The sequence below is a fragment of the Aphis gossypii genome, chromosome 1 (assembly GCF_020184175.1).
Source record: "Aphis gossypii isolate Hap1 chromosome 1, ASM2018417v2, whole genome shotgun sequence".
In the NCBI taxonomy this organism is placed as follows: domain Eukaryota; kingdom Metazoa; phylum Arthropoda; class Insecta; order Hemiptera; family Aphididae; genus Aphis; species Aphis gossypii.
In genome coordinates, this window is record NC_065530.1 from 37,994,068 (window position 1) to 38,011,952 (window position 17,885).

Sequence of the window (17,885 nt, forward strand, 5' to 3'; positions counted from 1 at the left end):
GAGTTCAGCAATATTCTATTTATTATAATATTTTACACCTCTACTAAGTCAGTTACTCTTATAATATTTACGGTTATAGTATTATTTAAAGTTGAAAATGTGATTTACAGTGTCAGTATCAGCTCCACGCAATTTATTATTAACAAATTATACATGCGTAATAAATAAAAGTAATAAAAATTGTTATATTTTTAATAAATTTTACTTACGAGTATATAATTAATACTTTTTTTATTTTTTAGTTTGGAATATTAATAAAAAATTAAAATTAAATAGCATTTTAAATTTATTATATATTTATATTTATTCATTAAAAAAAACAATGTTTTTTTCTTGCTGTAAGCTTCGCAAAACTATATCAATTACTCATTTATTTTAGTATTCAAAGTTTATTTTTTCAACTATTCTCAATATCAGAAAGTTATTAAACATTTATTAGGTACGTGTTCCTACCTAATTATTGATTGTTTATTATTATTTTTTTTTTGCTTGAAACATTCTAATGTTTTAGTATTTGTAAACCTATAACAAACAATTTATGAATTTATCGTTTTGAGTATCTACAGTAGTGATCTACATCTACCTATTTGATACCAAACCATTTTCCTAGATCATTTTCGTGAATTTTTCGGACCTTTCACCCGTATTTCTCAGTTTTTCCACCAGGCGATTCCTATACAGTACTCAATGGCGTATACACGTATAGCAATATTAATAATACAAGTATATGTATAGTCATATATGGTGTCGCGCATACGATTTAAATCATTACGATAATTGTATTTTGTACAAGTACGTTAATCGACGACGGCGTAATTCTGCAGTATGTGTATAATTTAGTATCTACTGAAATACTGAATGTATATTATAAAAAATATAATAATATACTATGCGTTAAGTCACGACGTATACACACTAATGTATAGTATGGGTGTTATACATATTATAAAGTCATGTACCGTATGGCGTGTGCGGCGTTCTAGATCACGAAAAACGAATCAATTGAGTGCAGTGCGTAATAATAATACAATAATAACCACTGGTTTTTAGACGGACGAATGGACACTATATAGATATATATAGTACATGAGGTACTATACAAATCTATATACTCAAGACGGCGCGGACATTACAACCGATCAACAGATGAGTACACTTATGTCTATATATTATGTTTTTGATAATAACGTGTATCGTAATATTGCTATGTATTAAGTTATGTACATAGTATATAATATAGATTCGTGTTAATGCGATTACGATTGCAGCAAAACCTATACACGCTTCACGGTGCACGCGTCTTTTGCTTTATATTTTAACCGAGCACGATTTTCGGTTTTTTTTTCTTTTATTATTATTTTTCAGTTCTCTTCTCGAGTGATGGTGCCAAAGGACGTAAGTATTATTATGATGCATGTAAAAATTCCGCGCACGTCGCCGTCGAGTGCCGTAGAACAGTGATAGGACCTCACGCCTAAGTCTCGCCAATGCGTATTAGTGGTTTACTCCAAGTCGTGTTGTCCTGAAAAAATAAAAACGAAAAATCAATTCGCATTGCGTGTACTCGTAATATAAAAATATGCTATTATAATATACACAATACTATTACTTCGTTCTGTTTGAACATATTATTATACGAGTGTTACGATGTTTAATACAGTTACCTATAATATATTGATAAACAATATTACTACTTTAATAATACTTATAGCAGTGGTTCTTAACCTTTTGTAGATCACGGACCCCTGATGAAAAATTTTTAGATACCGCGGACCCCCTTACCAATTTTTTTCGAATACGAATTACGACGTATTAAGGCTGCTGCGGACCCCGGACATGAGTATCGCGGATCCCAAGGGGGCTGCGGATCATAGGTTAAGAACCACTGGTTTATAGTTTAATATGCACGTTCGTCCGTTGAACCAACAAAAAATTTTTTAAATCAACAAAAAAAAAACTGATTTTCCTGAATAATGTATTATAACAAGTGACAATAATATAATTCACGAATAATATTAGTATGCGTATATATAAGCAAAATAAATCAATTTGATTATTTTTTAAGTATAGTAAAAAATATTTTCTATCTAATTTGTATTATAAAGTTATTTAATTTTTGTATTTTTTTCCAGAGTTTTGAATAGTGTTAGTACTTGTTATAATGTGGCAATAGTAATGTTAATAGGTATACTTTTTATCACAATACTGCGCAGCTACAATTATTTACAGTCACAGCCTAGGCCTTTGTTATGGATTTGGTATGTAACAAAATTTTGTTGCGTCCATATGACCATTAGCCAGAATATTGTAGTACTTTTGATATACTTATGTACTTTGATTAAAATTCTGCTATTCTGCTGGTGTACATATTATAGTATAAATATTAAGTACCAAACATAGATAATGTTAAATATTTGGCGCCCTAGATTAGGTTTTGTGTACTTGGTGATGGCCCATATCACCAACCTCTGGCTACACGCACTGTGCATACATAGATACAACCAAACTTTTTACCCCGAGATCAGTGAGTCGAGAAAAATATATTATTTTCTTAATAGCATCTGCCCAAAAGGTTGCACTCTACCAAAAGCTTTTATATTTGTAAGAATCAGATGTTTATTTCGTTTTTACGAATCAGCTTTACGCTTAAAGACAAAGCGGGGGGGAGCGGCTGTATACGTCGGATTATTATGATTTTTTCTTCGTTTCTCCTCTTTCTCTCTCTTGTCCCACCACCACTAACAACAATCCACAGTCACACGATCATAATTACTATTATTGCTTTGGGGCGTTTGTGAGAGAGACTAATGAGTTTTTAACGATAACTTAATTGACGCCTTACAGGATCGTGTGTGTTGTGTCTTCTCGTTCGCGGTTCAAAAAAGATACAACGCGATTACTCGATGCGTGAAGTGAAAGGGAAACCGTGTTTAAAATAAGAAAAAACATGTATTCATTCTACCTATATATACATTGTAACAAAATGCGCGCTTAAGTTTATAAAAGCCGCCACCGCAGAAGATCAATCGTCACCGTGTATAGTATAACAAACCTATAGCTGGGCGACGTACGCCAAAACGTCAAAATGTACATACCTACCTGCAGTGTAGACATTATAGTAAAAATATTATATTATTGTAGCCAAAATAAATCTATTCGGTTTTAATCGTTTAAAAAATCAAAAACTTAATTTTTAATTCACGTAGAAATCGATTAAACGGTAATACCTAGTGTACCGCTTTAGAGTGAAACAATTCGACGAAACTACACAGGGCACAGCACCTTTCGAACAATATTGACGATGAGCCACAAATTAGAGTATGTAAGCCACTTGACATAAAAATATATTGTTGCGCGTAAATAGTAAATATACGTATTATACGAGAATATATACATATATAGTGACTTTTCACGTGGTTTAAAGTCCTGAGATTGATTTGATCGTTAGCGCTAAAGGTTCGACGAGAGCCGAGCAGTATAATATGTAGACATATAGAGGAATTGCCGCGGATACAGCCAGCTGAGAATAACAAACGAGAACAATTCTAGATCTCTACACGCTGGCACGAGATGTTTTCCACAAGCCGCGGTGATTTATACTGTCGGAAACGACTGTTTACGCCTATTACGAACGCGGATTTATTGCGCAAAAAATACGGGGTGCGAACAATACTTTGTACTGCGAACACGCTCGACCAATAATTTTGTTCCGACGCCGATTGATAGGTTTTAAACGTAATCGATGCGCATATAATCAAATACCTGTATAGGTTGTATGTAGTGTATGGCTGTATTATACCGCGGTTGATATCCATAATACATATGTTCTGCTTTAAGCCGATTTCTGTGTTTTTACTCCAATAATTTATATTAATTATTGATTTTTTATAATTTTATATGGTACAATATAATACATTATATAATATAACATAATATTAAGCGTGCATTAATAGATTTATAGATGAATAATGATGGAGTAAAATCACGGAAAAGGGTATATCCTCAAAAAGTCATATGGTCAATAAATCAGCTCATCTCGACTGACTTGACTGATTTAACGTTTGTTAATTCATAAGAAATAAAATCTACATGATAGTATCTGAACTTCAAAAACCTACTTGTAAGAGTATCGCAGTGAAGTCTACTAAAATTAAACGGGTCGTATTGATCGGTATTATTTTTTATAACACAATAGGTACCAGTAACATCCAATGCAGTACCGATTCTATACTTTAGAATTTACATTGTGCTATTTTAAGTTTAGCAGTTCAGATCGTCAGATCTACTGGTATGATATTATCGTAATGACGGCAACGACGACAGACAGCGTATACAAATATGTTACATTGTGTTTCAGTCGTCGTCTTCAGTTTAAACTATTATTATAATAATAATAATAATATCCGTCTATGCCGATGCTGTGTGTACGCTTTTGGATACACAGAAGAACAAATACAAACGACCCAGTGTAAATACGATAAAAGTATAATAGGTACAATACCAATAACGACGTGCGATTATACCACAATAATAATAATAATAATACATTCATACTAACACACTATAATATTGACGTCGAGAAGATCTTATCGTGAAAATGTGTGCCACGACACGTATATATAGAGTTGGGTCGGAGAGGTGTGAGAGATGGAACGAACGAGCAAGCACATTGTAAATAATATTCTCCGTACGATTTTCATACCTACCAAATGAAGACTACAAAAATGCTAATGTCGTTTATTGTTATTACCACCATATTATCCGTTCTGGTCTCAACAGAATGTGCGACTTTGTTATTAAGTTTTTCGGTCGTGTCTATAAATTTAATATTTATAACAAATTGTTATTATAATGTACTGCGTATAAACGCAGCAGTAGTCGCTGTGTGAGTAGCGATGATGGTGTTACGAAAATGACGTGAATGGTATCTGTGTTCTTAAAAATCGTACGCGATTGTGTAGAAGCAAAAAACGGTGTCTCAGAGATGAGGTTTAAAAAATAATAATAAAGACTGAGAGGATTTTGCGCGGTGAAAACAAAAATAATTCGAATAAGCCCTCCTCACGACGATAAGCCTACTACGAAATCATTTTTTTCGACCCGACGTCAAGGGGATTTCGTCAAACCGAATATTTACCGACGGTAGTTAATTCCGTGTTTATCAGAGGGTATTATCGAGTAATTGCAGGTTAGTACACCGCGCCGCGTCAAGAAACATACATATATATATATATCTTATAATATACATATACATATTATACGGTGGTAGGGAGAAATCTCCCCTATATTGCCATATTTTTAGCGCCCGAGTGGCGGGCATAAAAAAAAAGAACAATATTTTTCCTGCAGGATAACTCAATATATAGAGATTTTTATCCACCGTAAGCTACTGTGTGGAACAGCATAATATTATTACACAAAGCGTAATACACAGCGTACGTTCAAAACTACAATTATTTTTCAGATGCATAATATTCACTGTAAATTTTACGCAAAATGTTTAATTTACATGTAATGTTTATTGCCTATACACAAATGTGTTGTTATCATTACACCTGAATAATTAATATTGTATGAAAATAATTTTCAAAGATATCGATTAACACAACAAAAGTAAAAAGTTAACATCATAAGACTTACCGTGGTGAATTTGATGCCGATGATGAGATGCATACTGTAGATTTAGAATATTTAGACGGTTATTAATTTTTATCTGCAGACCTTAAATATTTACACAGATTAATTTTAATTAAAACAATTTTAATTTTAATTTCTAATATGTATACATGTGGAGATATACAAACTCATATTTTTCTAACGAAAAGCCCATTTTCTACACATTTTATATAATCAAAATTAAAAATCTAAGTATTAGTTTTTGAATTATAATAATTTTGTGTATCGAGAATTAAAGATTCATGATGATGGTTTTAAAAGTTATGGGGGTTATTTTTGAAATTAAAATTAATCTACAATAACATATTTTATAATTTGTAAAAATGATCAAGTGGGTATAATTACTAAATCCAAATATCCAATACTACATCCATCTTAAATTTTGTAAAACTATTTTTAAGAACTATCATCTTTAATATAAATATTTTAATAATAATAAAACTTAATAACTTGTTAGATTTCTAAATTAGGTAAATCAAAATAATTCACTAAATAAGTTACAGTTAAAAAAGGGGTCGAAATACATTTTTAAGTATATGAAAATATGTATTTTAAGTATACTTCAAAATGTGAATAAATTCGTTTTTTAAAGAAAACATGGTGTTGTGTTGAGTATGATCGATGAACCACCCTATACAATATAATCTCGTAGATTTCCACAGTTGAAGTTAACCTTTTCACAAAATACACGTTCATGCACTGCAATTTTATGCTATTAAGTATAATATTTAATACAAGACTCCGGGGATGTAGTAATAATATGTCGTAAAAATAGTTTAATGAATAGTAATATTATAATGTCATTTTGACCATTGGAATAACGAAAACGATGATGACCGCAGAAATTATAACAGTAATAAACGGGTTTTACGTAAATCTTCAAAAAACCTTTCATATAATGTAAGAGACAAGAGTGCCTATATACGTTTTAAATTGCAACTAAAATTAAGAACAACAGAACATAATACGATCAAATTAACCCCATTTTTACTGCTATATTATTATGTACTTATCAATTATAATAATAAGGTTTTAATAATACGGCAACAGTTTAAAATGCTTAATTTTATATTGTTACCATTATACCGCACCGCCTGTACACTACTTAGAAACACGCGAATACAAAACTATTGCATATATAACATACCTAGTAAGTCTTAAAAATATTTTACAAGTACAGATGACGCAAACGTAACGGATCGACGAACAAAAATATAATAATAAAATTACAGACTCCAATGTCCCTATTCCGTCGACGATTTATTGTTTTTGACGGAAATAATTTGAACAGTATAATTACGTGCGAATATTATATTTAAAATATGTTAATGTATATGTACACGTATTTTGTATCGAAATCAGCTATATACAATAATTTCTTTAAGAATAATATAAGTATACTTTGTAGTTTTACTGGTAAGTATTAAGTTGTATATAAATGGTATTTTTGATTTTGCAACATGATTACGCTCTGCGGTGTATATTATTACAATTGTTTGCACAGATGTAAATTTCGCGTTTGGGGTATATTTATCAATTTTACTCTCACGTGTAACGAAAACATACCCCTAAGGGGCCGGTTTAACGTGAAGATAACGGGGTGGGAAAAGCCAAAAAGGATGTAAATCATAACTGTCCGAGTGTTTCGAGTATTTAGCATCCCGAAGGGTTGCACGAAACCTTTTCGGGGGATGGTGAAATTATATACGTTTTGGAGTACATGGGATTTCGAGTGTTTTACTGCAACGCTGCGCGTGGGGACCGGAAGCACACCGTTTTCGTTGTAGACACTTGTCACAGGATTGAATTTTATTTTATTTATTTATTCATTTTTTTTTTTTTTTTTTTTGAACTCAAGTAATACACCTTTTTACATAGCTCTTATTCGTAATGCGCAAATGTATACCTATATACATTTTAAAAATACAAGTCATAAGAGTGAAAAAAAAGATGAGTTTACTTGCGGCATAAAATTATTATAGCTTATAATATTATTAAGTAATTATAAAGTATTATTGTATCAAAAGCAAGAACTAAAACCGTACTGAAAATAATTCGTTCTGTAAATAGGACCCTAATTTAAATGATTGAAAACGTTCGATCCTGGCTTTATTCGCTGTGATTTGTTATTATTATTATTTTTTTTTTTTAGTTTATACTTAAAACGTATTTATAAAAAAATATAAGTGGTAAAAACTGTAGGATTCACATTCAGCGAATGGGTTGTTAAAAGCTAGCAATAAATAAAACGCAATGCGTAGGCTATCGCATTATTGCACGTGAAAATTATATAGTCGTATCTAAATAATACTCACGCTTATATAATAATAAAACACTGTATAGTTTCGACTCGAGGAGTGCATAGTTTTTCTTTTTTTTTTAAACAAGAGATATTTCACTTTTAAAAACAAAATTTCCTCCGCATGCATAAATGTAATACATTATCGTTATTTTACGCACACGCGCCATCGGCGGACCTTGGCGCGGCCAAAGGACATCGCGCTAGCGGTAGTGGCACGTAGTCCTGCAACAACACTATATACATTATACACGTATATATATTATAATATGTGAGGCGGTCAAACGTGGGGCGGCTACTGTGGGATAAAATATAATATATTATATCGGTTAAAAACCTTTCTCAACCTCCGCGGGTATATGTATATAATACACACACGCTGATCCCCGTAATACGCGACCGTATACGCATGTATAAGATATTTGACTATACATATATACGCACACACGACGCGTTATATATTGTGTACAAAAGAAACCATCGTCGTCGTCGTCGTCGTCGTCATTGCAAGGGATCCGGTCGAGAGGTCTTCCTCTTGACCCCTCGACGTGCGTGTGTTTGCTGCGGTGTACGACGTGCGCATAAGTTATGCGAGACGCGGTGCCGGGTGACCAGTGGATTTATGGAAATAACCCCAAGGCCACCGCGTTTCCTCCGCAGGACGAACGAGTACGCCGTACACGTATATATATATTATAGTCCCTCCTGTATCATAATACGCGTAGGTTAGGTTAAAACGCGCACCGCACTATTTATCATATCGCGCAAATGTGCAGTCTGTATATACATACTGGTCCCTCGCTATGTGTGCATACACAAAATCACGAGCATACCGACTATACCGCCCAGCGCCTATTATAAATACTATTATTATACGTACACGACGTGTATTTTATTCGGATACCGTCGTCGTCGTCGTCGTCGTAGAAAGGGTCGGTGGTCGCTCGCCAACGATCGCCCAACGATTGTTTAAATATATTATACATATATACCTATAATAGAAAGGGCACCTTGCGCGACGTGACTTTACAGCTACCGACACAACCTCTGCGCTTCTCGACCCGCCGTGTTTAGCGAAACACCGAGAGGAGGTGTGCACTACACACTTAAGTATAATATCGCGGCGGGCGGGTATTACATTGAAAACGCTGTGCCGCGATGACCGCCGAACTTTGTGCCTATATAATAATATAATAACCGCGATATGCAACACGAACGTTCACGTCATAATAATATTATTATCCTGCTCACTCTGTAATTATCCTCCGTTTTCCTTCTAAGCGCGCCCGTCAAAGACACTGCAGGTTCGTCGCCATACATTTTATTCGCAGGATCGATCATCGACACGAATGCGATTTATTTATTACTAATGGCGATTTCTCTGTCTTTGTATTTTTTTATGTAGAAACACCAGTATTATGTGCTATTATAATAATATATACACCTTATATATTGTTTTAATGAAACAGATCAGCAATCTTGAACGAATTTTCGTCTTCGTATGATATAATTTACAAATTCAACTAAACCTATACATAAGATATAATACATTAGTAATTTTTTTTTATCTTTATTGTTCACGTTAAACGATAACATAATCTGTTTTATAATAAACGACAGATATAAAACTGTTATTGTACGAGTATACTATACACATTACACAGCGTATAATATCGTTAACTTTTATAGTTGTTTTGTAGCTACTTATTATTTTAGAAAAAACTAACAGACCTCGTTCACAGCAAGAATATTTATATTTAATAAAATATTATTTTAATACACTTTTAAATTTTGAATTCCAACCAATATATATATATTATACTGTACACAAAAAAAAATAAAACACGTTAAACATAATGAATTAATTCTTTTTATTATCGTGCATATTTTTATTATAGCACCCCGTGATTGGCATTTGATAATCGATTTTAAAATGGTTTTTCTGTTTTCAATACAGAAAACGTTTTATAGCTGTTCCAATATATATATATTTATATAAATATTATACACGTGTTACAACACGTGTTGCACGTAAAAATTTATCTTGTCGAAAAAAAAGGAAAAAATAAAATATAAATATTATGCCTAAAATTTGTTCACAGACCTCATACAGAGACCACGTGTACCTCGAGTTGAACACCCATGTTGTGTATATTTATGAATTATGACAGAAATTAATTTCAAAGTCGATAATATTGTTTGAAATAGTTTGAGCGTATCGAATCTAAATCACTAATATCTAGTATGTATAATACTAATGTTCTTTATATTAATGTCCGAATGAAAAAGGATAATATATAGGTATTCAACAAACTGTATTTATATTTGCAGCGAGATATAACCTTAGATAAGGACTAATGGTACTATTGTAAAATATATTTTATAGCTAATATAACTTATTGCAGTTTAGTATTCCAGATGGCACAATATCTTAATCAAATATACCTTTTTTTTAATACGTTAAACTTTCTCGATTATTAAATGACTTTTATGAATTACATTTACTAACAAAACTTCCCATTTTTCATCTGATTTAATTCTAATTTAACAATTTTACTATACAATAAGAGTGGATGGGATAACAAAAAATATTTTTTTTTTTTAAAAAACCAAGCCCCCACTCGCAAGAAGTGGGCAATCTGTCCATCGCCACCTCTGCAAGATCGTCGTTATAACATGATAACAATATTAGTATTTTTTAGGAATACATCAAATATACGATCACAGTATACTTATAGTAGTACAATATAGTTTTCTGAGTATTTGATACGATTGCATACCGGAAAACTCGTCATTAACATGGTATAATAATGTGACAACAGAGTCATTATGCAGCGCACTCGAAATCTTTATCAATAACAACACACACAGCACGTGCACAATAATAATATTATAATATGTATTACCACTTTTACCGGACATTTTGAAACGTGTTCCCATATTTGAGTATACGAGACGGTGACGTATGTGCCTTTCACGACGAATCCTTTTAACGGGCGCTCATCCTCGGGACCGATAGTTTGTAGGCTTCCTCGCCGCACGGCCTCAATTGCAACACAAGATTTTTGCTACAGCCGAAGTGCAACAACGTCTGCCGCGGAACACTGCAGTGGCCCGAGGGTAAATCCTGCCACAGGAATAATTAACATAAACGCGCGGGTAAAAAAAAATACGTATATATTAATAACGATACAATGATGCACCACGCAACGACGTATGGTGACATATATTATATTATCGTATCGTTATATTATTCACATATTACATCCCATACATAATAATATAATACAAATAATAATCGGATTTATAATAATATTAATATCGCGTTCTATTCTATTCCGGCTCGCGGTGGTGACGGCGGAACTACGGTAAACTTTTCTTAATTAAAGGCGCGCATACGACGACGTTCACTTTGAACGGGATTGAATTTCGGTAAAATTATATGATATATATATATATACGCTCGACATCATATATTACACGCGTGCTTGTGTGTGTGTTTAATCGTGATCCCTCGCTATTTTGGACCCTCGTCTCTCGTCGTCATCGCCGTCCTTAACCGTACTAATGACAACCATCGCTTTTATGTACACACACACACGCTGGAGATCTCCGTGTGCATCCCGTGTAATATTAATTAACAAGCGCGGTACGTCTTCCCTCTTCCGAACGCTACGACCACCCCCGTCACTCGTGTTGCGGTAAATTTAATTCGCTAATTGATACGTCGACGATCCCGACTTTGTCGCCGACCGCGACACTGCGGTGGTATCATTGCACCGCAGACATTTCATACCTAATAATAATAACTATTTTTATTATTACACATTATACATTATTAATAGGTATACTATAGCAGGTATACGCCTCTTATATACACGCTCAAATATTCCATTGTAATCATATAATTTATTATTACTTTAGGCTTATATTATATAGGTACACAACTGCAAGGACATAATAATATTGTAGACACTTGTAAGTAGAAATGTAATTATTGAAAAATATACTAGTTATCATAAAATGAAATTGTATACGACAGGACACTTTAGTATGTATTGGACAATACGTCATTGGCTATATTACAGTCCTAACCTTGGATTTTCGGTTTTAGTTGTATTTTGTCGTACGTTATATTACAGCAATAAAAGATGGCTGTAGTAAATTAAATCGATAAAAATGTACAAAATCGGCCAATCTATCATATCTATATAGATCTATAGACGACCATAAGATTAATTTTCATATTTTTCTCCATAATATTTTATGTGTCGCTGAGGTCGAGCTCAAATCAGTTAACAAAAAAAAAAAAAGACATTAGAATCGTTGTTTCCGGACTAGTTAAAAGAAAACATACAAATAAGTTCCCAGTGGTATGTGCTATGGATAATTATATTACATTAACTATAAGACCTAAACTATATAAGAGAGAGATGATGACCGGTACGCGCATAATACGCCACAATAATGGGCAAGCCTATCCCGGAGCGGAATGGGTCGTAAGTCGTAACTTATAATCATAGTGCTGTCCGTACTGTTGTTGTGATGACAAAAGACTAGTTTTTGTTTCTGCGCAATCATATTCTCTCAGCTAACAGAGCGACTACGAAATATTTATATCTATAACTACATACATACACGTATAAATGTTTAATTATTGTTCAACGTGATTTCTCTTTCACGTGTAGGATGTAAAATAAAGCTTAATAGTTCACTGTATTATCAATTATTTGTATTAAAAAATGTTGACCACTTTTTTAATTTCATAATAGAACATAAGAATATCGTTTATAATTTAAACCCATATAATAATATTAATAATAATAATAGTACAAAAAAATAATATATAATACGTATTAGGCTATGTACCAACATTTGGTCTGTTATAACTTAGGTTTCACGAGATATTGTAAATTGTGAACTATAGAAACATTGTCCATTGTATGCTGAAAAATGAAATCTTACTCTATTTATATTACAGGACAAACCAATAGAAACGTATGGTAAATATATGCCTGCATAATATACCTATATATATAGAAGTTACCTAATACATATTATATTATAATACTAATATCGTATGTATTTCTGAAAAGTCAAATATATTATCATAATAATATTATTATGTTTGAACGAATTAAATCACCACAACATATGTATACGGCGGTACACCTGTATATTGCGTATTATTATTATACTATAGGTACTTACGCAATTTTAATTTTGAAAAATGTCTGAGCGTTTTACGGAGGAAATACAAAACCGTTTTAAATAATTAAGTGGCAGATTTGGACAAAATACGATGACAAAAAAAAAAAAATGTGACAACGGTTATTAAATTTCACATCGGCTAATCCGATGCAGGTGATTCGATTAATTCTCACGTTTACACGTAAAATGTATTATGTAATACCAATATACGTATAATATTATTACGTACCTATATATGTAATGTGCGGCGATGACGATTGACGATTATTGTAATTAAACAGGGGAAACGTACGTTAACCGAAACCACCTGCGCGTTACCATACACACATTATAATATAATATATACGCGTATATTATAGGTGTATACAAGCGTACAACACAACTGTATCGTTTTATTATAACTATATATATATCCATAGAATATATTATTATTTATTACTATTATTGCGGCGCAGTGACCGAGCGGGAGATATGAATCTGTTTTGCGCGGTCGCGGTTAAAAGTGATGACTTCCTATCCGCTTGTAGCAGACGGGACGTTGACAATATCATTATAAAACGCAGTGCACGTAATATTATTATACATATGTATATGCGTGTATGTATATTTTACAATAATATATTATAACGTCCGTGTGCGTACATGTCATATATTACTGTGTACAGTCGTCCTTAATAATATAATATATAGCTCTTGTATACTATATAATACATTATATTATAGAACACTGATCGCGAGGTGGTCATTACAACTTATATACGAGGACCCAATAGTATATATATTTCAATTTTACCTATATTAATATTCATAATATTCAGTTATCATCATAACTATATATTATGATGGAATAAAAATTGTTTTTAATTTAATTAGAAATAATTCCCTAACTACCTAACTGCATGTAGGTATACACATGGCTCATGCTACGAGTATAACGAGTCTACGTACACGTCCATTACGATGATGCTCAAACGGTTTTAAATCAACGGACACGCACTATATATTATTATTACTGATAGTTTGAGTGTTATTTTAATTAATAGTAAAAATATTTATGCCTTTGGGTCTAAAACCACTTAAATGCCATAACAATAATATTACGATACGTGTTACAATTAAAATGTTACCGCTTTAAATATTTTAAATATAAATATTTTTTATTATTCACAACAACAAACGAAATTTCGCGGTACGTAAAAAATGCCTAAGTACATTTTATAATGTTATATTACATGCTCGTTTAGCATCTCCTTCGCAGCATCATAATCCTATTTCTGTCTCTTCATTACCCGTACATTTTAAACGGCAGTTTATAAGTGGATTATGATTGTTATTAACTAAAGTTTTTGCAATAATATTTTGTATATATTCACATAACGTATAGGTACTTTCACCTCTGGGTGCACAGATGATAAATTCGTTGAGTAGGTATCGCAAATTCACGTCCACCCCGTTCTCTTATATCAGGTCTCATTACAGTTTACTCGCTTACCGCTAAAATAAAGCCAATAATTAAATTCGGACGAATCGTGCAAAATGACCGGTAAAATGTATTATAGTTCCTATAACGAGGCGTGAAAAACGGACTCACCCGTGACGACTATAGCATATAATCGTCTCTAGTCATTATTTTAGTTTTATACCCCATAAATGTATCGACGGGGACCTGATCGAAATAAACACACTAGTTCCCACGTATATATGTGTAATATATTTCATTGCAAATAAAACGTCGATATGACATTTCGTATTATTCACAAACGTTGTACGGCGGCGGTTTCTATTTTTCGAAAACCGGAATTCATTACGTCCCGCGAGCGTTTCCCGTCGCACTACGACGGTATGTACCTATACCTATTATAGCCGCGGCCGTTTTCGGCAAACCGGAACGGATACCTCCTCTATATGTGCATAATAATAATATAATGTATATATTTCGTAATACTACCTATGTGCGTCGTACAGTATAATACCGTGGCCGCCGCTGACGGATTTTTGGGGACGAATATATTTATTATGCGGCCTGTACGCGCATAATGCCCATTAAACACATTTTTAGTTTTTAAAAACGGCGTGCACCCCTTATGCAAAATTTTCTTCGGATGTACATCGCTGCAGTTACAACGCGCGGTACAGGCGTACTGCCTATACCTATATACAGTGTACGCTCATAGTACAAGCACTGACCGTGGGACAATGGGAGGCCGCCGTCGGGACGTAAATAAATCATACACAATGGACAACGGTCTCTCCTCATCGTCCAGCCCCGATCGTACGCGCGCATTATAATAATACGGTGTACCTTGGCTAGTTTTCCCCGTCGTCCGACGCATATACCGTACACACACACACACATATATATGTATAATGGTAATGGTAATAATAAGACACTGACCGTTTTGTTGTCGCTTTGTGCTACTGCAGCTCCTCCGGGTCGTCCGGCGGATATTTTCGCATATTGTATCGATTGGATTTTATTCAAATGACGGCCACCGCGATATTATAATATAGTAATATACCTATACCGCGTAATAATAAAACTTATTATTATTATTATTATTACATCTTTACTCTCTCTATCTCTCTCCCCGTCGCAATGGCAGCGTTTCCCAGGGTCCTGCGCAGGCTGCGACAACCAGTATTCCCGGCCGGGATAACCGCTTCCGATAAATTATACAATATATATAATAATAAACTTATATAATATACTCCGGTGTATAGTGCGCGTTAAACATTTTAATAATAATGTGTATACGACACAAAGGTATGCGCTTCGATTTTAATAAATCCGTTTTCCGTGACCGATCCGCGAACCGGTCGCACTCGTTTTCGGACCCGTTTATCATTAAGGTCCGGTCCGTTGCATCCTGCTCTCGCGGGAGAGGGTCGCTTTTATCGGTCATCGGTCGCGCAGGCGAACTACGCACCGCGAAAGTGCAGTCGACGACAGGATATATAGGTACGTTTTTGTTTTCAATCGGATTTTCGGCATCGATTATGGGGATTTCGATATAATAACAAGGCTGGTATGCCGACGTCTTCGCAACCGTCGTCGTTTGTTACAATAGGATGTTATTATATTATTATTATTCTTTCCGAAGTATCTGCGTCGTTACAACAATAATTAATTATACGTGGCTGACGTTACGTATATATACGATATTGAATGTCATATTATGTAAGACTATTGTCCGAGACCCTCGCGTTCAATTAATGAATAATAACTTCACGACTGCGGCACCATGTGAATTTACACTACGAACATCGACGATATTCAACTACAATGCCAACATTTTGCAGTTTTGACAAATAATCGAGCGAAAAAAACGTCCGAGTGAGAAGTCTTTGAGGAGTATACGTTATTGGCGGTGATTAAACAATACTATCATATTAATATTTCACTTTGAGAAAAACGATATTGTGCTAACAACCATTTACCTATATCCTTATCCCGCTTTCTCGTCTTCACATCGTCATTATACATCATAGTGTAATCATTAATTTTAACGTAGCATAATAAATAATTACGACCGTCGCGCGTCGAAGATCTATACAATTCACCGATACACCGCACATGCCGATGATTTCACGTTTATAATCGTGTTTAATTGTTGTGTACATTTATATACATATTACAGTCGTCAATTAAGTAACGTCCAATGGGTCGTATTGCACGTGTTGTGTATTATAATATTATATTGTGCGCAATAAACTTCTAAATTGAACCAATATAATATCTAAATCGAACATTTGATAACATTATATATTATACGCCGTACGGTAACCTTCCGCGTGTATAATATCGTATAGAAAGTAATAAACAGTATAATTGAACGTTACGATTATCAAAATTTGAAAACCGATAAAAACGTCTTACCAAAATTAAAGCATCATAAAAATCGTATAATTAATGCTTTCAAAGGATTATTATAATAATGCCCTTGGCGCGTGATAGTACGGCGTAATGCAGTCGAATTCGGTGATTTAATAAAGAAAAATGTTCTCGACTTCTCGTCGCATTATTGTTGCTATAATAGCATACACTACACAGCTACACAATATTATAAAACTATGTATTACGTTGTAATGTCTCGAGAATCGTGTTTAATGTATTATTATAAAAGGTGTTGTCACACACTCACATGACGGAAACGTTTTGAATATCCATGAATATTGATAGACCCGTGTAGTTTGATGTAATACACTATTATAATCATTATATAACTGTGCTGTATTGTTTATAAGTGCTGGCGGTGTCGTTGTTATTGTTGAGTTTTAATTAAATCAACTACAGCCGTTTAAACGACATTGATTAAAAACAAACACACACCAACTCAACTACACGTTGCTCATTGGTCGACATCAATAACAGAATACTTCAGATATTTAAATACCTACATTATAAGTTTTAAGTTGTATTAGTTATAATATTATACCTACCTATTTAATAGCGGCCAACGAGACAAAACAAAATATTATATCATTGTACCAGCTTATGTATAAAGATAATTAGGTACTCACTACAATTTAGTAAATTTGTTTAACAATAATAATTATAACAGCATCTGTTAGGCCGTAAGGGTTAAACCTGCAATTAAGTATACACTATAAATGCTAATAAACTGATATATATACTTCTAAAACAATAAAATTCATTATACTTTTTAAAGGATCAAACTAAAAAAATTAAATTATTTGT

At 33.2% G+C, this 17,885-nt stretch overlaps 1 long non-coding RNA gene across 1 annotated transcript; it reads right to left on the reverse strand.

Annotated features, from left to right (window-relative positions):
- Nucleotides 1–1,173: 1,173 nt before the first annotated feature.
- Nucleotides 1,174–17,539, reverse strand: LOC126549291 (uncharacterized). The gene is made up of 3 exons (XR_007603439.1): nt 15,582–17,539; nt 10,882–11,102; nt 1,174–1,522 (listed from the first exon to the last, which is right to left on the reverse strand). It is a non-coding gene; the product is annotated as an uncharacterized LOC126549291 (long non-coding RNA).
- Between the last annotated feature and the right edge of the window lie 346 nt (nt 17,540–17,885).